Source organism: Rhopalosiphum maidis, chromosome 3 (genome assembly GCF_003676215.2).
Source record: "Rhopalosiphum maidis isolate BTI-1 chromosome 3, ASM367621v3, whole genome shotgun sequence".
NCBI lineage: Eukaryota > Metazoa > Arthropoda > Insecta > Hemiptera > Aphididae > Rhopalosiphum > Rhopalosiphum maidis.
The window spans coordinates 55,984,751-56,011,756 of NC_040879.1; the positions used below are offsets into that span (position 1 = coordinate 55,984,751).

Genomic DNA, 27,006 nt, shown 5'->3' on the forward strand with positions numbered 1-27,006 from the left:
ATAATAAAACTTGCAACCTTGGACAAAACGAAAATGGTTGTTACGCGCAATTATTACACGCATATATTTACATACCGAAAATTGTTTTGTCGACACACATATACACACCATCTGCACCTTCGACCGATTCATTTGTTTTGTGTTATTATTGTCGTGCATAATATAAATAACTCGTTTTAATTTCACTTATGAACTCGTACCGATTTCGGCGGTTAATGTTATCCGCACTGTGCCAATAATTTACAACGATGCGTATCAATAAATACGTCGTCAATAAAAGTCGCTCGACGATTTTATTACAAGCAAACATTATAAAAATGTCAAAATGTTTGCGTGCGCTGCTGCGCTGGCTGATTTTTTACAATAAAACTAGTCTGTGTGCACAGATATATTTTAATGTAGACGACGGCGAAAAATGTAGTACGACGTACGACATACGGTTTAAAAAGAAAACCCACAGAGTAAAACGTATAATACGAGTATTTACCTACAATATTTCAAATTATACAATACACAGCTACTGAACTATTACGTTTATTTTGGGTTTATATTTGGTGTAATATTATATTATAGTATATCATAATATTGTTGTTTTTAATGTCACGTTCGCCAATGAAGTGATTTCGGTCTATAATATTATATACCGTGAGGTAGCAGTAAAATATGTAAGTATATAATAATAAAAATGCACGCGACCGTACGAAAATGAAATATTTAATTGATTTGTTGTCAATCGCAACGACTAAGACCGGAATAAACATATATAACAAACATGATATTATTATTGCCTAAATGATTTTCGATCATTCCCTCTACATACATATACCTATTACGTGTTTCAGTGTTTAGTCAATTGTCTAGTCGCGGTGTCGATACATGATATTGTACTATCGGACATACGATGCGTGTTATATTTGATATTTATAAAATTAATAATATTATTTAGTAAAAAAACAGTCGAATTGGAGTCGAAAAAAAAAAAAAAAATACACTGTGTAATTCAAAACCATATGGGTAACCTATGCACACTGCCGCGTCTGCCACACCGCAACACCTCGTAAAAGTATCCGATAAAAACCATTACAAACAGTTAATCAAAAAAGCTCATACTAAAAAAAAGTTGTAAAAAGTGCACAGTGTAATTTACGTTTACATTTAATTCGTAAAAAATGTCACTGTGAACGATTCGCAATCCGTTACTATATAACTGGTCCGCTGATAACGCCCGAGAGCCTGGACAGTGAACGGATCATTAAATGTTTATGTATATTTTAATGCGTAAATTCCGAAATTTTAAATAATATAAATTATATGTATATAATCTATATAACGAACAACGAAAATAACCGAATTTTCAAAAATAATTAATGCGAATCTGTTCATTCAATACAGAACGCACGGCGTATAGATACAACAGCATACAATAATGGTGCTTAATATTTTCGAATATTTTAATATATTAATTACATACCTATAACCGTGTTTGCATTTGTATTTAATATCAATTACTTTTTATTTCTAAATCCCATACGACAATTGTCTTTATCATTCCAGTGTACAATGACTACAATGCGTAGGCATACATATATACTATTATATTATATTATATTATTATATTGTCACTGTAAATTCATTATACATTTATCGTATCAGAAATGTTGGTGAATTCTTAAAAATAAGGCCTTTTGGCTATTAGTAGTGTAGATTTGATTTAAAAAAATAAAAACAAAAAACGGAACGCGTATTAAATAGATAAGGTTAGGTTTACTAACGTATATTCATTTGATTAATTTAATATACGGTATTATATTAAATTAGAGGATTTTTGATTACTTCCGAGTTATAGTTCCGACAATATGGCAGTTGATTTCGATAGGTACTGTTAATTATTGTTTTGCAAAATATTTGACGTATTATTGTTGTATATATTTTATATTAGATATTGAATAAATTTATTTCGTTATTCCGAACGATATCGAAAGTCAGTGTGCCCAGGTCGCACACACTATTATACATGTGGTACAGATATAATCGAACACTCGGTTTTGCTTACCACATAATAAGACTTTTTATTCTTATATTATCTTATTTCTTCGCTGCAAATACAAACACGAAACACAATTGCATACACATTTAAGTTGGTACTTTATTTCAATCATCACCACTACGCGCGCATAAACGACAACTGTCCGTCCTAGATTTTTAATGCTCTTTAATACCGTCAATACCTAGTACTCTTCCATATCGATTTTTTTTTTACACATTTCTTTCGGTATGGAAAATCACCGATGTGCACGAACGTACGCCTACCCAATATAATATAATATATTACGACGGTGGCAAATATTTTTTGAACCTTTTTCTGATTTAGACAACCGCATCGCGATCGTATATCCGTGTTTATTTTAATGTTCACTTCATTTATTGAGCGTACGAGACAAAGGTTAACGGACCGTTTCGTTTATAAAGAATATAGTAATATTTTTTAAATATACGCATATCACGAAGAGCGATGCGCCTAATTATATTGTTACATATTTATACATAAATATTAGATATTTTATGCATTATGCACGTGTGCGCATCTCGCGTGTATATTATTATATTATATAACAAAAATGTAATACGGTAAGTATCATTAAAACACGATTATGTATTGCTCGTCCAAGCAAACCTTTCTAGGACTTGAAATTATGTGTTGTGATGACTACCAAATACCTACTAATTATTGCGTATATGTACGGCGAGAGAAAACAAAATAATTTTCCTAGACCGGCTAGACCAGTATAATAACGTATAAGATCATGTCGTGTTTTATATTATATCACATGATAACATAATATGTATGTACTTAGTATATCGATATTATCGTATACTTTAAATAAATGAAGTAAATGCGGCCTTTCAGTTTTCATATATATATATATATATATGTATAGGAGTTCCCATTATCCGCACTGGAACCCGACATAAGATATATAGTGGAGGGTATTATTTCAATGGGGTGGTTCATATATATTCCTTTATACTGGACTGTCTCGAACAGAGGTCGTTCAAAGCTCTCAAAAGGACAAAGGTCTTAACAAGGTTTAGTCGTATCGTATTTTATAAACAAAAATGCGTAAACAACGTTCGATATTTATTTTCCGCGAGTAAACTGGATGATAATGCAGAAATTTAACGAAAAAACATGATAACATATCATAAATAGTAAACAGTAATATATTACTTATTTTATAACTAATAATAATAATAATAATAATAATATAAAATATTTACTACACTTATAACGCAGTTATTTATACAGCACCGAATGGCGAATACCGGCAATAAAGGAAGCGCTTTAATACTGTCATCGCGCTAACAATGTACAACACAATATACGAGCATCAGATTCATAATGAATAATACACATTTTTCGAAAATAGTAATAAAAGTATAGCAATAAACTGCACATATACTACTGGTAATATTGTTTCATTTTTATAAAACTAACAGCTAAGAAAATTTCAATTTGTAATTTATAAAATAAAAACGATACAATGATACAAATCAACGTGTGTGATGGTAATTAGAATTGCACGATATGTAAAAAGAGTCTAATAATACTATTTAAGTTTGATTGGCTTAGATTTTTTATGTACCTTTTTAAGTATCTAAGAAATGATTATTTTTGATACTAATACCAATACATTATTGGAAATTAATAGTTTATTGATAGCAAAAATAAGAAAATAAATTAATAATTGATCGATTAAGGATTTAAAATCATCAAAAAAGAGGAGAATCTTAGGGATAAATCGTCTGAATTGGTAGAAAGAGTTTTAGCGTGATTTTGTATTGAATCGGAATCCCCGAGGTCATGTTTTCCTGATTCTATACTTTTATAATAATAGACGATTTTAATCTTCCAATTTAACTTGGTCAAATGGTAATGATCGCGCAGTTTTTTTTTCGGATTTTCTTCGATTTAGTTTTGTCTCTTGTCACTTGTCTGGACAATAGAATTCGAAAATTTATTTCAACTTAATTTTAAAAAAATGCGTTCGAGATCTCAATCACGTCAAGTTCTATTCTTGTCTAAAGATAAAACCTAGTTTAGCACACGTCTCTATTAATAATTTTTTCCTGTTATTATGTTTAATAAATTAATCTTTCCTACGAATCGGTTGTATATAGTTTTATGTAAGTTTTCTAAGAATAACTATAAAACTATGAATGTATTTTTGTAGTTTGTAAAATATTTTAAATAATAGTAAAGATTTTTCAAATTTTACAAAGTAGTTTCTAGAGCAGTCGATACACGAAAAAAAATAATTTAGTAACAGTAAATGGGTTGAATTATTTCAGTTGGCCTAACTATATTAGAAGGTTACTCTTTTACCTAAGTATTTATTTGATACTAACCCAACCTTTTTTTCACTAAATGATAATTCTAAAAAAAAAAAAAAAGAGCTTTCGTAAGAAGTATAAGATAACTAAGATAACTTAATAAGTCACTAGTTTATAATGAATTCTCCCGTATCCATGGACAATGTAAATTTTATTAAAAAAATGACTGTTCCATTACCTGAATAATACCAAACAATTTTCAAATGTTGACCTTAGGGTACCAGAGTAACGCACTTGAATAACTGATATTTTTTGATACGATGGCGTTTTTTGAATAATAAAAAAAAAAAAAAAAAATCCGTGAAACTTACTGTAATACTTGAGAAAATGAAATATAAAATGGACGCTCGATATTCATGGTCGACGGTCATCATTATATATAGAGTATATGTATTTTTATACTGCGCTGTATTATTACTAGGTATTTATGCATTATATTATTGTGTGCTATATACGCGTAGAAGATAAACATAAACGTGGTTGGTCGAAATAAGATACTTCAATATTTTTTGTCGACCCCGACATCGGTAATACCATATTTACGTCCTTGGGGACCGTTACAAATCCAAAATCGTATTATTGTGTTAGCTATTTTTTCCTCTCAGCGACATTTCAAGGGTATCTGAAAATTCTTAACATTAAGACATATATCTATATAAACCTATGCATCAAATTCAATATATTATATAGGTAAATCGCATATATACCATATTCATATATAATATATATTATAGCGTATAATATGGAGGCACAGAGTAAGACAGGTAGTTGGTGAAATATATTTATAACTTACTTACCGAATAATACGTATACTCAATATTATGGCCCATTTATTTATGTTATATAGTAAAACACTTAATATATAAAAGGATAAAATTAACTAATATAAAAGTAGTGCTATATCGGTATATTTCCGTTATAGCGTATCTCAGTTCACGGGCAACTCACCTGCGGCGTATTAGTACAGTACTTTTATATTTTTGAACAATTTTTTTAATTTTCGTCAAAATCGGTCAAGTAGTTTTTTAGTATATAAGTCACAGACATACGATACGATCATCTATATGTATGTCTCTTTTATTTCTGTAAGTTATTACGAGCTTATATATGTATATAATGTACCTATATGTTACAAAGTAGACTATCTGGCAATATTTACTATACCGGTCTATATGTATACTTTGCCCGGTGTTTTTGGGCAGTATATTAAAAATACTATTTTGGCCGAGCAGGATTATACTTTGACCGATCCAAGTTACTTTGCCCGTAGTAAATTGGGCATTTTAACCTAAGCTATAAACAAAACGTACGGTTTGAGTAAATTTTTTTAAAAATATGTTAAACAGTTAAGAAATTGTACATTAGGTATAGTAAGGAGGATATTTAAGTACAATATTAGAACCAATTTAATAAATACTAAATTCTGGCATTATTTACAAATTTTTATATTTATAAAGTAATAGATATGACAGTATATAATTAATAGTATAATACGTATTATGAGACAATAGTTTCTGTTGGTACTTCAAATACAATAGTATGAGTCACGAAATACCGACATACATATACCAAACTCCCAATACTATTTCATCAGTTATCGTCGTTTAAGATTATATTTTCATCTATAGTATATCGGTAAATCAATTATTTTACCTTTTAAGATATTGTACAATAATCATTGAGTTGTTAAGACTATTTATTATTTTAGTACAGCGCAATTGGATAATCGATATAGCCGTGGATATTGTAGCGTTAAAAAATAGTGTTCTCTCTACCAGTTTACTACGTGCAATAAACAATTGGTTAGAAAATGTGCCTGATCAACAATTACATTAAGAAAAGTAATCAGGAAATATTCAAATTTAAGAGGATATGGTTGTGATAGAAAAGTATTCAAAAATGTTCAAATAAAAAATGTAAATGTAAGGTGGCAGGGGAAATATTTAAAAACCGAACTCAGAATTTAATTTCAATAATAATTGTAAAAATAAATAATCATGGTAAAAATGTTCAACTAATAAAGTATTGAATAAGATTAGTAAGATTATTATAGTAAGGTGTATAATTATATAAAAAAACACTTTTGGTTTACGTTGCCCAACCTAGACTGAACAATTCTATATAGCCGGGAAAATGTATAATTTTTCTTGCATTGCCCACAAGTTTATATACTTTGCCGGTAACATATATACATAGAATAGAAAACAATTTGATTTTCGTGATCCAAAACGAAATGCCTGTGTGAGCCACCTTATATAATTGAACACCGAAATATTCCCCAAGTCTGTAAGAATATGTATATATATATATATACACAATTTGATTGCGATTGGTTTAGTAGTTTTCAAGTCTTTAAGCCTTATTCAAATGTGCATTAATTTATATACATAGATGATAGCAAATAATATAGTATTGTTTTCAAAATGGACCAATATTCCCAATTCCTATATTTATACGGCGACGTTAAAACGGTTTTAAATCCACGGATACTCGCTTTCTTACTGACAGCTTGAGTTATTTTATTATTTTTTTATTAGTAAAAATACAAGTATCCCGCGCACCGTGGATCTAAAACAGTTTTAACGTCATCATAAAAACGTAGTAAATGTTACATTTTAGTAACTTTAATGGTTTCATGAAATCGCATTTGTCATTTTGAAGTTATAAATCATTTACTGCGGTTAAGTTCAAATCTAACAAAACTATTACCAACAAATCAAATCACCTGAAACTAAAAATAAAAATATATTATGTAGATATTCAATAGAAAATCTAAATGAATTGACAATACCAGTTATACGTATTAAAAACATTATTCGATATAAATAACAATATGGTTATTCAAAGAAGTGTTCGATACTAATAATAATTACTACGTTTATTTGCATCAGTTAATGCGCATTGAGTTAGTCCGAGAGTTAGGTGCATATAAATGCATTTTTAATTCGCATTAAGCTGATGCGCATTGATTATTTAATTCGATTCGCCAAACTTATTTACTTTCGTCACTCTTACTCCGGGATTAAGGAACGCACGTAAACGCAATAATGCGAATTAATACTTTAGCGGAATTTTAAAATGGCAAATTATAATTATTTTGGTCGTGGAATCTAAAGTATAAAGCATGGACAAAAAATATTCGCATTGACTTGCGATTTTATTTAACATCTAATCTTGATATTTTAGGTGCATATAAACCCGCCCTCCAATGCGAATTAATTTAATGCGCATTGAGTTAATTCGCATTAACTCCTGCGTATAAACGCAGCAAATATGTATTTAAAAGTATTCAATACCACGAGTAAAAAAAAAAAAAAAAACTTTAACTCAAATTGCAGTATTGTACACTTACGGTGCAAAACTGACACACATATACGACACACGGCAGACATACAAATGACGACGCACGTATAATAGTATACGTATATAATATGCATATGCATTAGATAGGTGGGTCAAATTGTTCGTGGGATACCAAACTTATATGCGAACAATATTCTGACCGAACCAAACTAATGATATACCGCCATATTATAATACCCCTCGACTAAAACAAACGCGCGGAAAATGACATAACCCGGCGGGGCCGTAACTATAGGGTAATGCCGAAAACGATGCGCTCGCCTTTGGCATCCGTGTACGGCTGGCGCAAAAATACTATATCCAACTAGACTGAGAAAGTCTATTTAAAATATAACAGTTGAAAAATATTCATTTGTCGTCACTACTCACTAAAACAAAATAAATAAATAAATACTATTATTAGCCGCTGAAGTGTCGATAGTTTATATCAATAGTTTTGACTGAATATATCAGTATAAGTACATTTCTACACAAAATACTATCAATCAGAGCAGAAGAATTTTTTTTTGGACATTTGGATTTCTTCATAATACTTTATAATAGGTGTGAATATATATATTTAATATATACAGACCTCCCCACGGTTCTTATAATAACGTATTACATTTTCTATATCTTTTACCACTTAATGAACGTCGAATACTTCTACTTTCTAAATTTCTTAATAAATTATTATTGGGCCTTATTGATTGCCGGAATTGTTATCATTGATTAATTTAAAAATAAATAATCTTAATACCAGAAATCCGAAACCTTTTTACCCTCAATTTACAAATAAAAATTATATTTTAAATTCCCCTGCTAATCTCCTCGTGGTAGCTAGTAACACTTACCCCTTTGATTTTATATAACTTATTGTCTATTATCTTTATTATATACCTTATCGCACTTTATAGTTTTCTAATTATATTCATTTAAATACTATTAGTTTTATGTATAATTTTTGTCATAATGTTTTTTTTTCTTGTTTACTAATCTGTTATTATCTTATGTGCACATATTCGAAATTGTAATAGGACTTACGTCCGTATATTTGAATAAATAAATAAATATTTATGTATATACATATTATTACATAATATTAATAGTATGAAATTATAATATTTAATATGTTTTTATGTTTTTAACACTTGATTACTTACTTACATTCAAAAGCGTTATTCGTTAATCATGTCAGGTATTAAAATTGTAACTAAAGAAATAATATTTTAGAGTTTTTTTATTGGTTAATATATCTTATAGATATTGAAGGTTATAATTATTGATAATAAAAAGTTAGCTGTAATTTAAATATATTTTTATACGATTTATTGTATTACACAGATTATTCTATTTCTATTGTTTTATCTTGTTCGAGTTGTATAGTTTCATAAGTTGGACTTCGTAAGCATTTTACTACAAAACAAATTATATTTTTTTCTAAAGATTATATTAGTAATAAAATTATAATGACATAAGTAAATCCCAATAAAAAAAAAAAAAAGAAGAAATTCTACCGTAGAAATAATGTTGTAATTGGTGTACATTTGGTATTCAGTTTAAAAATTGAAAATATCAAAATAACTATATTCAATATTGTATTTTGCTCGGTTGAATTAGTTTGAACGTGGAGGAGGTGCATTATTAAAACTTTTCTTCGTGTTAACAACTCCATACGATATATTATAATATCATAATAATAATATAAAGTTACATTCTCGTCAAAAAAGTCAATATTCTCTCTCTCTCTTTCTCTCTCTTGTGCGATTGAATCGTTTGACACGCGTGATACACGAACTTGGAGTTTGATCGTATTCCAGTTGGATTTCCGCGAGACATCAATTGTCTGATTTAAAACGTCATACAAAATTGCATGATATAATACATATATTAATATAATAATGTTATTTGCACGCTAATTTAAAAAAAATATATAGGTACCTAAAACGCGTTATAATACGACAGCGTGCGGTTCGTCGTCATTTATAAATTCGGATTACCCGCCATACGCCGTGGGTCACGTCGGTTTTATTTTAATTATTATCGATATAAAACAAATCAAGTCGTATGTATTATTGCGTTGCACTTGTGGGGATGCACCCCGCAGGCTCCCTACAGTATTGCTTTTTCTTTTCTTTTCCCCGGATGAAAGCGATTCTATTTGCTTCGTCGCATTTATATTGTCTTGCAGTTGTTAGTTAACAAGACGTATTGCAACTTCTCACGCAACTCCGAACAGCGGATCGTAATCGCGGGTCGGACGCACATTATTAGGTATACTGCTGTCCGTCGTACGTACTCGTATTTCTCTTCTTCCCCCCCCCAACCACGACTTTTATCTCTAATTAATAGGTATATATATATACACGCATACACACACTATATAGCCGAAGACTACACCGCGAACGACGACACGGACTCCGATCAAACTGTCGCGTGAGAAAACATTGGAAATCGAATACCGCGCCACACACACGTCCGGCGGCGACGACCGTATATATGCACACGCAGCGGCACCCGACGACGGCACACGGATCAATATATAATATTATTATACTCAATACACACTGCAGCAGCACGGCCCATATAGCTCTACATTACAGTAAAATATTAAACGAATCGCACGCAGACACACGTATGTCTGCACTCGAAAGATATTAGGTTATTACTATTATACATATATATATATGCTCGTCGCCGTTGTCGTATAACAGCTCTGCAGACGGCGATCTCGGCACAGTGAGACTGTATTCGGATCCGTATAAAGAATTATTATTATTATTATTATTATACTTCTATACGTCGACGTAGTAGGATTCAATCGTTGGCGATTTCGAGCGGACCGTGTGTGCGTGTGCGTATATATATATATATATATATATAATAAAATAATATCGTTTTACGGTCCGTCGGAAAAGCGACGCGGCGCGGAAAAGATGAAAAAAACCACCCTCGCGCGTGGTCTAAATATATAAGTACACTAGAAATATATATATATATATAATATATCAAATATAATATAACGGGCGTACAATAAAAATCCAATCTGCCGCCGTCGTCACCGGGTGGACTGTATATGTATACACTATATATATATATATATACACTGCACAGAGTGGGCCGCGAAGTGTTTTCCGACCATATATATATAGCTTTTAATATCGTATTCGTATATATATATATATGTATAAACTCTCGACTCGCCCTGTACATATATGTATGCAGTATGTGTATGTGTGTGTGTTCGCTTATAATATAATGATGACGGGTACTACCACCGCTACCGCCGCCGCCACCGCAGACGATTCCGGCCAAAGTCTGTGACGTCCGAAACCGTATTTTCGTCGTCGCTCGGCACGACCACGCACCGCCCGCCACGACACGTCGCAACCAGCCACTGCGCTCTTCGCGAGAGACCTGACACGTCCCGTTATCGCGTCGTCTCCGGTCGGTCGTGTGTACTGTATATATAGTAGGTATACCGAGTATAGCGTATAAAATATATCATATCACATATACACACACACGCACGCACACACATTATACGGAATATATCGATCAACCGTCCGATATAATATATTATATTATATTAATATATTATGGCGGTCGAGCGCGTACAAAATATACAGAAACACGGCCGCGTATGCAGTCACGCCGAAAACGATATTATATGAACGGTGTATGTATAATAATAATAATAATATATCGAACGGACGAAAACAGGGGCGATGCGGCGGTGACGACGGGAAAACATCTAACCGTTCGCGTCGCATTGGAAACTGCGACGGACTATACGGCGTGCGAGAGGGACGAAATTAAAACGTTCGCTGTCCATCACGACGATCGCCGCCGGGTCGAGCTGTTTGCGACACACGTATAAATATATATATATATATATATTTATATACATAGAACTGTCGCAGTATTGAGTAGAGACGGGACAGACTTTAAAAATAATTTACGTCCTATGATAACAACTACAACTACAACTACAACAACAACAACAACGACAACAACAACACGTAGACGAGACAACAGCGGTCGACCGCGACAGCAATATATACCTACACCACTACGCGCGTCTCCGGCCGGTGCAGTATAATATTGACGTTGCCGCAAGCGATCTGTGTAGATATTCGTCCTGACCCGACACGAAGACGCCGTCGAGATTTCGACGAAAACAAAAGTGCTTATTTTCCTGTAGATGTATATAATTATTATCGTTGTGGCGCGATTGTGTTTTTTGATTTTTCGAAAAGCTACGGGGAAACGCGCAAAGACTGCGATCGGTTGAAATGTAATTTACTAATCGGCGTATTCGATTCCCTATCTATATTACTGCGGGGTTAAGCTTTTTGACCTTTTCGTTCTAAATGTATATGTTATCAAAAAACGGAAGCACCCGGCGGCGCCGTTTAAATGCAAAACCGATAGCTAGAGCAGCTGGTACGCACTGCCCGTATAATCTAAAAATTACCCGCTAAAAAAACAAAAGCACTATATAACGGCACTGATCGTTCGTCACTCCCCCGTAGACCTGCTGCTGAGACTGAATACATTTCGCGTGTATTTATATTGCCGTCTATTGACGTGTGTTGTACACATAGGTATCATCGCACTGTGCCTACGCGTAGATCATTCTCTTTAATAATGTGTTAAACTTGTATAAAGAACAAAATTAACAATAGCGAACGGTTATCGGATATTAATCATTATAATGATGGTCTAAGTGTCTACCAAGCACACTTGTAACGCAGGTATATTTTGATATATAAATTATATATAAAATATTATAGCGATATCAGTGAAAAAAATATTAGACCCAACAAATTAGATATACTTTATATATTATACTAATATTATATTATTAAAGTTATTTAAGTATAGATATTAAACTAGAGTTTACTATAGGGATATGGGAATGGATAACGGACAGCAAGCGAACCTTTTTATCTGCCCCACGCGGCGTTTTACAATTTATATTTTTAGAATTTTTATAAGAAAATAAACAAACACAAACAAAAGTCGTTCAAGGGACAATCTGGCCCATGAGACTTCTAAGTTTTGAAAGCCCCACTTTGGTTAATTCTAGTTGTCCGTCAAACAGTCTTGTTAAGTGTTTCTAATAAAGTATTTTAATACTATTATAAATAATTAAAAAAAAAAAAAAAAAAAACAATTCATATACATATTTTTTAGTATTATTGTTTTATATTTTAATTCTTTTTAGAAAAATGTATTATAAATTTATAAACCTTGTTAGTGATCATTAAAAACATAAATATCCTATAGCAAAATTAAAATGTATAACATTAATAAAGCGTATCTTATTCTTGTGTGTAAATAAATAATAATATTGGTAATACCTATTATCGTTCAATTGTAATAATTATTTTATTTTATGTACAAAAATTATACATTAGATTAAAGAAAATAATATTCATATGTTTTGAAAAATATTCCTGAATACTTTTTCAACATTTATTTATTCGATTTTCGATGTGTATTTTGAATATGAAATACAAGTAACAAAACTGCAGTCTAAAATCTAGCTCCCAGTAGACCATTTGTAATGGTCATATAATGGTAAACAAATTTGTAATTTGTTCATGGCGTATTTTATAGCATAAAATAATGCAGTGCAATTGAATGTCTAAATATTTTAATAATTATTATTACTATATTGGACAGTTTGAAAATGTATATAATACTATACTATTTATCTGTGTGCATGATACAGATTTTGTCTTTCGAAATAGTTTCTTGTTAGAAGAAAATTGGACAAAATTTGAAATATATTATATTATTATGTTGAACAATTGCTGCGGATGAAAAAAATTCGTTGTATAAAGAGCAAAATTGCGGGGCAAACTATACTCTTTCAGTTCTACAGTACATCAGAACTCAGCAAGCTATTGTTGTCAAATTTTAGACAATTGATCTAAAATTAATTAGAAAATGTTATAAATATATATTTAATAGATGTACCTATGAGTACTAATATTGTATCCATTTCTAAATTTATATGGAAGATGTATTTACTGGTATATAAGAATATCCGTAACTATTAACGAGCTAATAAAATAATTAATTTACTTTTAATTTTTACATGATGAGTTACTTTTTTTAAATAACATCCAAAATAACCAGTCCATTATTTTCTCTTAACATTAATCCCATGCATTTTAAATCTATGTGGTTTTTATACAAAGTATTGTCTATAAAAAAAAACTCGGAAATAAGTGTCACTCGTATATTAACTAGTTTCTATAGTTAATTTACGCAGTATTTGATAATTTGATATGAATCACTTTTAAGTTAATATAACTTATGGAAATAATACTTATGATATTCTAAAATAATCGAGAATTTTTTACTGGGAATTATTATTATTGGGTTTTGTTTTTTACTTACGAGGTATATTCCTTCCTTATCGATGATATATTATATATCTGCTTTAATCAAATAAAATCATACCATAGTATTTTTTATATTATTTTAGTTTATTTATACTTTATAGTACTTAACTACGCATCTAAAATAGTCTAAAATAGTCGATTAAAAAATTTATATTTTATTTTTATAATTTTGTTTTTAAAAGTATATAATTTTTTTGAATACGGGCTGGGGGCACCCTCTAGGCTCCTTAAAGGAAAGGCACCCTTTCAAAATTTATAAGGATTTTTAAATTATATATTCTTACCTTTAAGGTTGATCATTGGTCGATTCACTCTAATATTAAAGTTAGCAACACACCATTGGTTTAGTTGAATATAAATTTACTACATTGAGCGTGGGTCAGAATATAAAAACAAATAGTGCACTTACATTCTCTCTTAATATATGTAGTATACCGACAACCGTATATTATCGTCATCCCATCAATCGTGATGTTATATCGCAATGAGATTTATAGTTATTATATTTTCTGACAATTATAGCATATAAATGTTATTAATAATGTGAAAACACTTTTAAAGCCGTAAAACTTATTAAACAATCAACATTTATACTTAGTTACATACAGGATGTGATTAATCTGTCCGTATTAGGTCATTTAAGAAACAGTAAAAACTTAAAAAGTAGTGGAAAATTACATACTTACATTCAAATTGTTAGAGTGGAAAATCTTAGCAAATTTAATTGTCTTTTCGTTTATATACTTAACTCAATGATAAGACCCGATCAGGATCCGCAGTAGAGTTTGTACATATATAATATAAAACTTTTATAAGTATTCGAGTGATAATAATGATACATATGTTTGTGATTAATGCCTACGAAAAATGGTGACAAAAAAAACCCATGAAAGTGGCGTCCCAATTCATTCAGTATATTATTTTAATAATCGACAACACTACCGATTCTGATCAAAAACATTTTTTATATTCTAAACATACTATGAATCTTCGAGAATCACAATTTTCCAGTACATACACATATACTAGCCATAATATACATTATTCAAATTATTGTACAATTTGCACTGTTCAGCCATCGCCGTCTTGGATCGTAGTATATTATTTTATATATTTATATAATATAATAAATATAATGGTATGATTTAAAATATAATATTATTGTCGAAATTGGAAAATACACGCGAGGCATGTAATATTATATATGACCAGTCTCCCACATCACGACTTGTGTACACAAACCACCGTCGAGTATATAATTTATTATATAGGTCGTACAGGGCGCTTCGATGCGATTTTCGATGGTGAGAAGGGCAGAGGGGTTGAGCGTCCATTAAAACGGTTGGAGAGCCTCAGAGCATTGCTAGGACTTATTCGATTAATTTTAATGTATTTTTTTTTTCGGTTACCTGTGACCTCACAACCTAGCTATATCATTTTAATTTCGCCGGGGTCTCGTGACTACTTTTGGTCGATAATATTGCAGTTTTCTAGCGCTGTCGCTGATGCTGCTATAATATGTGAACGTTCCTTGAGATTTTGAAAACCCTACACACGCGCATCGCTCCGGCGGCAATCAAAGTCGCGACGCAGAGACGACAATTTAACGTAGGTATATACGAGTATATATCGTACTATACATTAATATACTTTATAAGATACATAGAAAACAATAAGGTGTAAGATATATAATATAGATAAGCTACACAATATTTATTTATATATATTATATCTATATTCTATTTATATAGATATATATATATAGATATGACATAAGTACTAAAATATATAGACACCAGGTATCAAAAATGTAATGTTCGATCTAAGTGTAGTGCATTTTACACATTATTCTATCTCTCCCTTTAAAAAAGCCATCTTATAGGATCAGTCTACCTTTAACGGATATAGTTCATTTGGTATTTTATTTTTATTCAGACAATTTGTAATATTCTATAAGAACAAATTGTTTAAACATGTACCCCATAGGCTCACCCATACACCATGTAATAAATAATACATACGTATTGTATATTATGCTAATACACTTGAGTTTAAATTTAAACCCTCCTCCCCTCATAAGTAGTTTTGAAATTTAAGAGAGTGAAATTAAAGTACGAATCGCAATATCATGCATTGGATATTTTCATTGTATTTAAGCGTCCACATTACACTGTAATATTCCTTAACGTTAACAATCAAATCATTAATGTTGTATAGAGGATTTTTTTTTATTGTACTATGTATTTTAAAATACAACTGAAAAATGTAGGCATAGATTTATCTCCATTTTTTTCTTATCAAGGAATATTTAAATACATCAGAAGATGTAAATTATTTTTAAAAAAACTAATCATTATTGACTTTACAAATATTTTAAAAATAAATAAATAAAAAGTTAATAACCGGCATTTTGTAAAAATATCATAGATACTTATGTGTGAATTGAGATAGTATACAATTTTAGATATTTAAAAATATAAATAAATAATATGATGTGGTAAAAAAAGTAAGTTTTAATTGTTTTTGTGGGAGATAATACTAAATATTTTAAAACTTAAATAAAAATAAAATTGTATTTGTTCAATTATTCATAATGCTTATTCTATTTTGATTTTATAATTATACATTTAAATGGTAGTACAACAAAATACTGACTAGAAAATCTGGCGATGACAGTAAATTCAATTCTAATCGACTAAAAACAGAAGTCTTGTTTAACCATATATTGGAAAACGAAAAACGTACTCGAAAAACGAATACGAGTTAATTATATAAATGAACTGAGTCAGATGTTGTCAACATTTATTCGGTGCATCTATTAATTACGAAGACCGGAGACAATATAAGTGATAGCGTCGACATTTCTGATTTTGGGATAAAAAGCATTACAATTATTAACGATTCAACCTTTAGTCGGAGGACGCGCGTGGACGAGAGATCGTATATCCATGAAATATGGTCGTTCAATAAGAACAGCATCATGCAGACGAGATATACCGGCAGACGCACACGGGAGAGAAATTTTATCTGTGAGGTTTTTGCGACAAGTCGTTCAATCAAAGCGCCAAAGCAGTACTACGATGATACACCCACGAACGCACACGAGTCGGGTTTTCGATTGATTTATGGGCTAGATTCATAGATGTTGATAAATGTTGTTATTGTATGATATGTTCACTTGTTAATTGTTTCGTTTAATAATTTATAATAGTATTAGTCAATAATAAATTGTGATTGGTTTTATAATGTCTATATATAATATTAGCCGTCACTTTGTCGTTGTTTTTAATAACATTATAATATATACTATTTATTGAATATTGTACGTGGTTTATATTATGCGCTTTAAGCTTTAAGCATATCACACCTGTGAATGTAATTTTGTGGGTTCGTTGTGGTACAATGTTTTTTAAAACTATTTCTAAAATTATCATTAGTTTACGCGTTGTTCTTCTCAATATTCAGTAGAAATCAATCCATAAAAAATATAAATACTTAAAATACTTCTATGGTATTATAAAATTACACAATTTTATAATTTATTGTTATGCATTTGATATAACTCAATATTTTTAAATTCGAAAAAAAAATATTTATATTTAATAATAAATATTTATTTATACATAAAAAATTTGAATATTAAAGACACTACTAGTAATGATATAAAATTAGCAAGGTCCTGTTTAAAAAAAAAAAAAAAATTACTAGGAAAAATTTAACGTAAATGTATGTGTCATATTCACGATCTTATATATTAAATACATGAACAAACAACAATTAATTGAAGAATAATTATAAGGTAACAACAATACAATTAAAAACTAATAAAATAACAATGTGAAAATCTTAATCTTTGGGTGGTTTTTACGTCCTCTTTGTTTGCTACGTAAAACTTTATTTTATTATTCCCAGTTCAACATTATTTTTAAGTAAAAAATTCACTTTACTTTCACATTTTATTAAACTCCATTTTTTTATTGTTTGACAAAATATTTTTGTTAATTAAAAATGTATAGTAGATTTCTACTTATAATCAAATGAGAGCTACACAATAACAGTGATATATCGTAACATAAAATATGTGCATTTTATGAAGTATTTTTTTTTCAAAATACTTAAATTAACTAATAAAGGTAAACTGGGCTTAAATTTACTAACGGCGTTTTTGGCCATTAAAAACCCTAAAAATAGAAAAAAAATGTATATATTTTGGGTTTTCTAGTACTAAACGCATTAATAAGTTACCATCATAATGTATTATCTGATCTATAATGAATAATGATCATGCATATGATACTTATCTGCTAATAAATGAAAACGTTTATTTCATCATTAACACAATTTGATACATCTGAGATCACCGTTATTGTAGTCGAACAGAAAGTAAACGATTATTCACACGCAACAAGTGAAACAAAAATGTGATACATATTACAATATATATACAATAGTAATATATATTTTAACGTTGTGTTTATCGGATAAAATCATGGAAGATGGTATAAAGGTGGAGTCTAACTCCCTCAAGTTATTCAAACTCTTTTAAAAACAAATTTGTAGTATTTTTCTTCATAAATAAAATCCGTGATATCATGTCTGTTGAAAAATTACCAACTATGTGTATAGAATATTTCTTAAGTAATTATGGTAAATATTTTAACTGAAAAAAAATTATTATTTTCCCAGAAATACTTATGTTAACAGCGAGCCGATTGTCGTCACTATTTCAAATAAGTTATAAAAAAAAGCGGAGAGCTTGAAGTTCCTGCTGCATAGTGCATAGTCAATTTAATAATATCTATAAATATCATAATTTTGATCGAACGGGTAACTTGAAAGCTTTTCGAATAATATTATAAATATGATTTTACGATATTTTAAAATAATTTTTTTAAGAACAACTTTGGAGGGACATATATGTAGTGATGTACAATTACGGTAATTATCTTTTGAGAGGATATTCTCTTATATAAAGAATATTCTCTAAAATAGACATCAGTAATCACTATAATGTACAACTGTCGTTGGTAAAATTCTAAATATTATCTAGAACAGTACGTTCCACTATAGCAATTATTACCCGGTAATAATTTACAAAAGAATATTCTCTTATCGCATCACTACATATATGGATTACATTTTCAAATATCAAGTATATAAATCAAACATTTTTGGACATATTAAATACAAATAAATAATACTTGTAAATTTTCGAGAATTTTAATACGTACCAACAACATGAAAAACTAAATAATTTCAGAAAATTATCTACAATAAAAATGTAATTAAAACGCTTGAAGCAAAGCAAGAATTTTTTTGTATTTCATTTTCAGTTAGTCTTCCTTATATAGTACCTGATTTTCACCTATGGTGCGATGATATAGATATTCGACACTCGTGCGGAAAACATTTTTTTTTTTTTGTACTATTTTTGTTATGTTATGTAAAGATGAGTCCAGAAGAAAATAATCAATAACAAAATATAAAATATTGATAAAATATTCACTATTTTCACATTTCTAACGTATACACACTAATAATGGTAATATCATAACACTGAAAGTAAAACAGAGAATTATCGGTATAATATAATGAATTTAAAAAACAAATCAGGAATGAAAAATCGAAAGTCATGAGATTCAAAGGCAATTCTTAAAATCTTAAATTTCATAAAGGAAGGTCGAATTTAATGAAAATGTTTGATTTGTCACTGTTTATTATGTTGTCTATGAATTATTGAAATCATTTTACATACCTAGTAAAAACTATAGAAGTTTTAGAAGACGTTTAACACGTCAATAAAGTGTACAAATAATAAGAAGCTTTGAACACACACAATACACACGACACACATGCAAGTACGGAATTGAGACGATTCGATTCGATTAGACATTCGACACGACATGACGTGTAACCGAAAACGATTAAACAACAAACTGAAAAAAAAAAATCAGCAAACTCATTGTGTACCTACTGCTTACATCAGTATTATTGAGTAAGTTATATTGTGGGCAATGATAATTTATTAATATTAAATAATAATTAAAACAATATCGATTGTGTTGAGCTTATAAAAAAAAAAAAAAACAACATAAGATAAATAACGACGTACGTCATTTCATAAATCTGCAGAATCCGATAAGCACTGATTTAGGCAATATAAATCTAACATCTAACAATAATAATATTATATGATATAACAACGTTGGCATGTTACTATTTTCTTAACAGAAATGAACGACGACTGTGAAATACAGTGTAAAAACGTAGACATCATTATTATTGCTTTTAAAGATATTGTTTTTTTTTTTTTTATATTTTATTCCTCACAACTGCAACAGCCTATAGCTGTATGCGTAACTGACCGTTTCCATATAGGTATTATTATTATATTATTATTATTATAACGTATCCCCGTGTACAGTCGTTTAGTTGTTTTTTTTTTTTCTTTGTTATTGCATTAGCGTGCAGAAGTGCTGAGTCTCGAAGTCATATTATATAATTATATTTCACTACAAACCCAACGAATACTATGTACTACAGTGTAGTATAATGTCGGTGGACCGCGATTATTATTATACCCGCGCGTTTGCCCGGCCCCGTGTGTAAACACATCTATAGGATTTAATCGCGTTTATCTATAGTGTTTGATAAGCTCGTAAAAACCGCAATAGTCATGACGTCAGTCCCGGTTTGTATTTGACTAGCTGGTATCCGCGGTAAGCTTTCGGTGTACCGGAACGTTTATACATTTTTACCGTACCATTGAAATACTACGTACCTATACGTTTCCGCGTAGTTGAATCTAGCACGACTTTTCGTGTGCACACGGCATTTCATTGCTTTATAGAATGCTGATTAGGAAGACAATAAAATATATTATCGACGATTGCCTATACCATATAATGTATGATATGACCGCGCAGTTACCTAGTAAAATCAATGCGAAACGTTTGGGTACCGCGATCGTAGCGAATGGACTCGGTCATTAAATGCACGTACACGTGAACGTGTATCGCGGCGAAAACCCGCCTTCGCGAGGTTAGGTAATTCGAACTATTTCCCCAAACTGACCAAACTAATTACCATATTATAATATATATAATATAATATATCAAACGCGCGGATATAACCAGCGTCCGACCCACGACTCACGATATCCAAACATCACGATTCACGGCATACATTACAACATACTCCTGCAGCAGTGTTTATGTATATATGCGCATATATGTATGTGTGTGTGTGATGTGCTTGATAAAGGGGTGACTTTTCTTATTTAAACGCTTTTCGTCGCAATGTATTAGGTACACGTACAAAATGTACCATTCTGTACCGTGTACAGATATGTATATACATAGGTACTTACTTTAAACTATTTTCGAAACCACAATGGCGCAATAACAGAAAAGTACACTGGCCGAAATCGTGTGAGGGTCCGACCATCTCTACAATTTTAAAAGTCTGCAAACGTTCGAAACTCTCCATTATCACCCATCGGTTATAGTACCTGTTTAGCTGCAAACGCCTGCACTTTTTTTTTTTTATCGTACATCACTAAACATGCCAATTTAATTGGTAGGTATATGTAGGTATATACCGGATTCGAGTGTGTATAAAGTGCCGAGGTTAATATATTTTTCAATACAAAATCCAATTATCGAATATTCGTATACGGCATACCTGTGAATACCTCACCATCAGTACAGTTTGTTATTTATGATTTTACATACACGTTTGATACGCAAATACATACTGAATTATAACTACTCGTATAACCTATTAGGTAGTTCACCTATTTTAGCGTTGGCCCATGCAAATAAAAAACCTATAGAAGTATAGACAGCTTAAGTATAGTTTAAAACTATATTCTATAAACCGCCGAATGCCTAACGTACCTATGTAATGTTACGGAGAAATAGCGAAAAATTTTAGTATAATTTTTACGTTTAATAAAATATTAAAATTAAGTCTTAAAATATTAAATTATGATTATTGAAGTACAAAACTAAATATTTTGGAGGGTAAGACGATGAGTTTTTTTTTTAATCTTAAGATTTTGAAAATTTAAAGGTTATTTAAATATTTAGAAATTTTTCTATTTCCAAACGATATAATGAACGTTATACTTGGAATACTCTGAAACCTAACCCTGGAAAAAATCTTATCGTCTTGACTTCCAGAATACTGTCATATTTTAATTTTATAATTGGTATATTTACTCTAGAACCAAATTTGAGCGAGTTCTACTCATACTGCGTAAACACGTTTTGTCTATGTCGTACATGAGAAGAAGACAACACATGCGGATGCGACGTCTTCTTAACTAATCAATGTAAGTACTTGCAAATTACAATAATTGTAAAAATGCATAAGGCTTATTGGCTTATACAAGTTATACCATAATGCAGTTTACTCCAAATTTCAACACTTTAATGAAACAATTTTTATTTTATTGAAAAAAAATATTACATTGGAAATAGATCCCTAAAATATTAATTTTGGAGTAGGTACGCAATGTGTACTATACATGTCTAATTTTTTTAATTTTAAAATGTATAGTAAGCTGTTTTATGTCTTATATATTATTAAATATCATTATTTTTTTTTATTACATTTTTATATCTCATAAATTATCAGTTATTATAACCATAGAGACAATGATATGGATAAATAACCAAAAATTGATATAATATGTAATTAAATTTATTAGTGCAATGTAAATACATCGAATATTCGAGCATATTATGATATAGTAACCAATAAATTTCATTTTTTTTTCAGTCGATTTGATGGACATATTTCCAGATAAATATTTTTAAATATATTATGTGTATTCTAGGAATAATGCGTAGATGTGTGGGTAAATAAACATACGCATACAATTCCACATACAGCACTGTTACGATGTACTATATAGTATACAAAAATAATTAATTATATACTATTAATTAAAATTATGTCTCTGTCTTACATAACAAAAAAGTATTACTGTTTTTTAGAATAATGACGAATAAATATAATATATAATATTTATTTTTACACCAAAAATTAAAAACATAATACAATACTACTGTCTACTTACGAGTGTGTTGTGGCACTATACATTATACCATATATTTACGAGTATTTGCTACATGATCTTAAATAACAATAGTAATGTATATTAATAACTGCTCTTTAACAAATAATATTTTGAAACAAATCATTGATTACAATATATACTTCTTCCTTTAGATTTTAGAACATATATTATATTTAACTTGTCATATTCTTCTGGAATTTTCCCGAGAATTTTTAAGGTCATATAGTTTTCAACATTTTAATTTATATAAAAAATATATTAATCATAAAATAAAACAGTAATATATATTAATATATATATATATATTAATTTTTAAGCATTTATTTTTCTCTTTTTTCTTTTTTTTCAAATTAGAATTTATATAGTTAATATTGTTATTTTAAGTTTATCTTTAACTTACTCTATACATATATTTGATATTTATAGACATGCATAATATTATACCATGCAAACTAGGACAACTTAGTACAAAGCAACTATAGTGTACATTTATATGATAGTTAAGTAACTACAAAATAAGAACTTTTGTCTGCTAGCAACGCAAAATTCTATAGACGATAAAGTGTGTCCATACTTACTGCATGCGTGGACGTCCACACGACCTTCTACTATAATTTTATAATCTTCTTAATTGTAAGTATATTAAAATTTAAATGTATTAAATTGATACTAATACTATAATTGGAATACAATACACTGTTAGATACTGCAATATTACTTTCCTTATTGACTAAAAATACTATTATTGTTATCGATTTTTCAAATGTCTGCAGAAATATGTCGTTTTTATATAAATAAAGTATAATAGTGAGAGTATTTACATGATTGTATATACATAATAAATGTGGAATATTGAATTTTACAAAAAAACAATGTTTATGGATAATAATTATCTAATTATCTCCTTTATAAGTATATATAACAATTTATTATTATTATTTATTTATTCAACTTTGTACTAGCAATTATTGCCCATTTATTTGAAACATGCCAATATCCCATACGAAACACCCTAAGTATAGATTTAAGTTGATTGTACCGTTAATTTCACAAGTTACTAATAATATTTAAAGGCTAGGATAAATTAAAATAACACATATTGTCTATATGCATAGTATATAAAATTTGGATTTTTGACTTAATAAATATAAGCATTATATTATGAACTACTACAGCCCGGGTACAGACAGACATTTAAGATTTTATTTGGTTTTTGATAATAACATATGGAAGCGATGACACTGTATGACATGTTATGTCCATGGATAATGGGTTATATATTGTTAACTATTAGTTGTATATTAACTTTATAGAAAATATTATATTATAATTTAGGTACAGATTATAGATATTATAGTGATTTTAATGTATTCCATTTTATGTAATTCGCACATTTTAGTAAATGATTATCATTTGTATTATAGTGTGATTAAGTATTATTAATTAATACATTTTCTAACGAGTTTTGAACATTTAATTACAAATTTATATTGAGTATGTTAGAAAAGTTTCAACATGTGGTTGAAATACATGCATAACTTTAAGAACAATCAAAAATTAATTAGAATTTTCAAAAAAATATTTATCATTAAAACATTCACACAAAGGTTAACAATTATCTCATTAGTTCCATCTCGGATACCGTCTGTAAAGGGTACATCGTAGTATATATTATTTAGATATACATATATAGGTATTTAAATAGTAAATTTAAGTGTATATCAATCATCTAGATCAATATCAGTAATTAAATAAGTATTTTAATACTGTTATGCTAATAATTATTTCAAATTTCGATTGATTTTTTCTATTTATAATTGAGATATCATACTATACAATAACCATATATGATTATGCAAATTTAAGTACCTACACTGTACAATAACTGTATAGCGTGTACTGGATAGACTGTTATTAATAAATTTGATAATCCTAGAGAGTTGTACGTAATTGGAAAAGTAATGAAAATAGACGAATAGTAAGTTCAAGGAAAACGCAAATATCATAGATCTATACAAAATTACAAATACACAATATATTAGAATACATTACATAATTTAATCTTTGTCGTAATGATTACTAATCAATTTACGGCTGTTCTGTGGACAATTTGTCTTTTACTTCTGGAAAAAGTGGAAACTAGACAAACCGACGTTGAGTGTTCGGGCACGTACACAAAAAAAAATTTCGGGAGGGGTTTCCAAAATATAGCGATATAAATTGTGTCGCAACATAATAAAACAATTATTACTCGAAATTATTTCGGGTGGGGGGGGGGGGGTGTTAATCCCTGTAAACGTGCCTGTGAGTGTTTAATGTATGAACTGTGTAGTAGCCGTGACCTGAACGCAAGTCGTTTTAGCCTTCACTAACAATTAAAATCCTAATAATAATGTTACTAGTAAAAAACACTATTGGTTCATATCACATCATGCTCACTTCATAAATACAAATAAAAATATGTACTTTGCTGCTTCGAAATTCGAAGCGAAAAACCCGAGGTGAAGAACGGTTTAGCCGTTATGCGTATATGAAATAAACAGAAAAAAAAACGTTCATGTGATTTCTAACAGTAACTCATATTCAACTTCTATATATCCATACGTTATAGAACAATTTAAATTTAAAAAACGTACTATAGTTTTCCCATACTCGCCTCATCTATAAACCTTAAACACATAATTTATTTTTCCGCGGACACGAGTAAATAATTAAACGCTCTGCCTTGGTCCATAACGAATTGTACGAATTGTACACTCTTGTACTTTTTTTTTCACTTTGCGACAACGTCCACAGATCGTCAACTTTCATAATATTATTTTGGGCCGAAGATTATCGCGGACGTAAACTCGTGTAGTGGCTTTCAAAGGTATTTCAACACTTAATATTGAATTTTTCACTAACCGCGACAATATATATATACAATTATTAGTACAGTGTACACGAGCGCCAGCGTATAATAGCATAATATTTGTACAGACAAATCGCCGACTCGACTGTCGTAAACGACAATACGTACTTCAGAGGTTCCCAACCGCATTGGTCACGACTCGATTTCGAGTAACGAAATTATCGCGATTACTATAATAGTCACAAGCATTTTATGAGATTTAAAAATGTAATTTTACGATACTGTTTTGTACTATGGTAAATTTTACCATAGTGTTACTGCAACAAGAGACGATACTATAAAACAATATTTTCGGTCGGCTGTCCGCAGGAGAAGGGTTTATTAGTGTATCGAAAAGGTTGAGAAACACTGACGTAGACACATCAAGCATGCGTCACGTATATATATATATATATATATATATATACATATATACCTACGAGTAAATAATATTATAACCTTTGTAGTGTGAATAGAGGCGATTTTTCGCGGAAATACGACACGGCGTCGGCACGATATAGGTGTCACCGGACCCACTCGCACGCATAGGTACACACACCGGACGCCTGCACGTACGCCCGCTGAATATTATATTATATTATTCACTCGCCATTATTGCGAAACGTCAAACGAGACGGCAAACTTTTCGCGCCGCGCCCAATGCACACACACTCGTATATAATAATAATAATATGGTGTCTGCAGTGTGTGCACGACTCCGTAGTAGTACGGTAGTAGTATTACGTCGTAACGACAAATATAAAACAATAATAACAATAATTGATATCGGAAAGCGCTGGCAATTTTACGATAACGCCAAAACGGTATATAATAATAATAATAATAATAATAGTAATAATAATAGTAATATACTATAC

General features: G+C 29.8%; 1 protein-coding gene across 1 annotated transcript in view; it reads right to left on the minus strand.

Annotated features, from left to right (window-relative positions):
- Positions 1 to 19,984, minus strand: part of LOC113559010 (33 kDa inner dynein arm light chain, axonemal-like) — a 50,957-nt gene extending 30,973 nt beyond the window's left edge. Inside the window, exon 1 of the mRNA XM_026964601.1 lies at positions 19,909 to 19,984. The gene's annotated coding sequence lies outside the window, so the exon portion shown is untranslated. The remainder of the gene's footprint in view (positions 1 to 19,908) is intronic.
- Between the last annotated feature and the right edge of the window lie 7,022 nt (positions 19,985 to 27,006).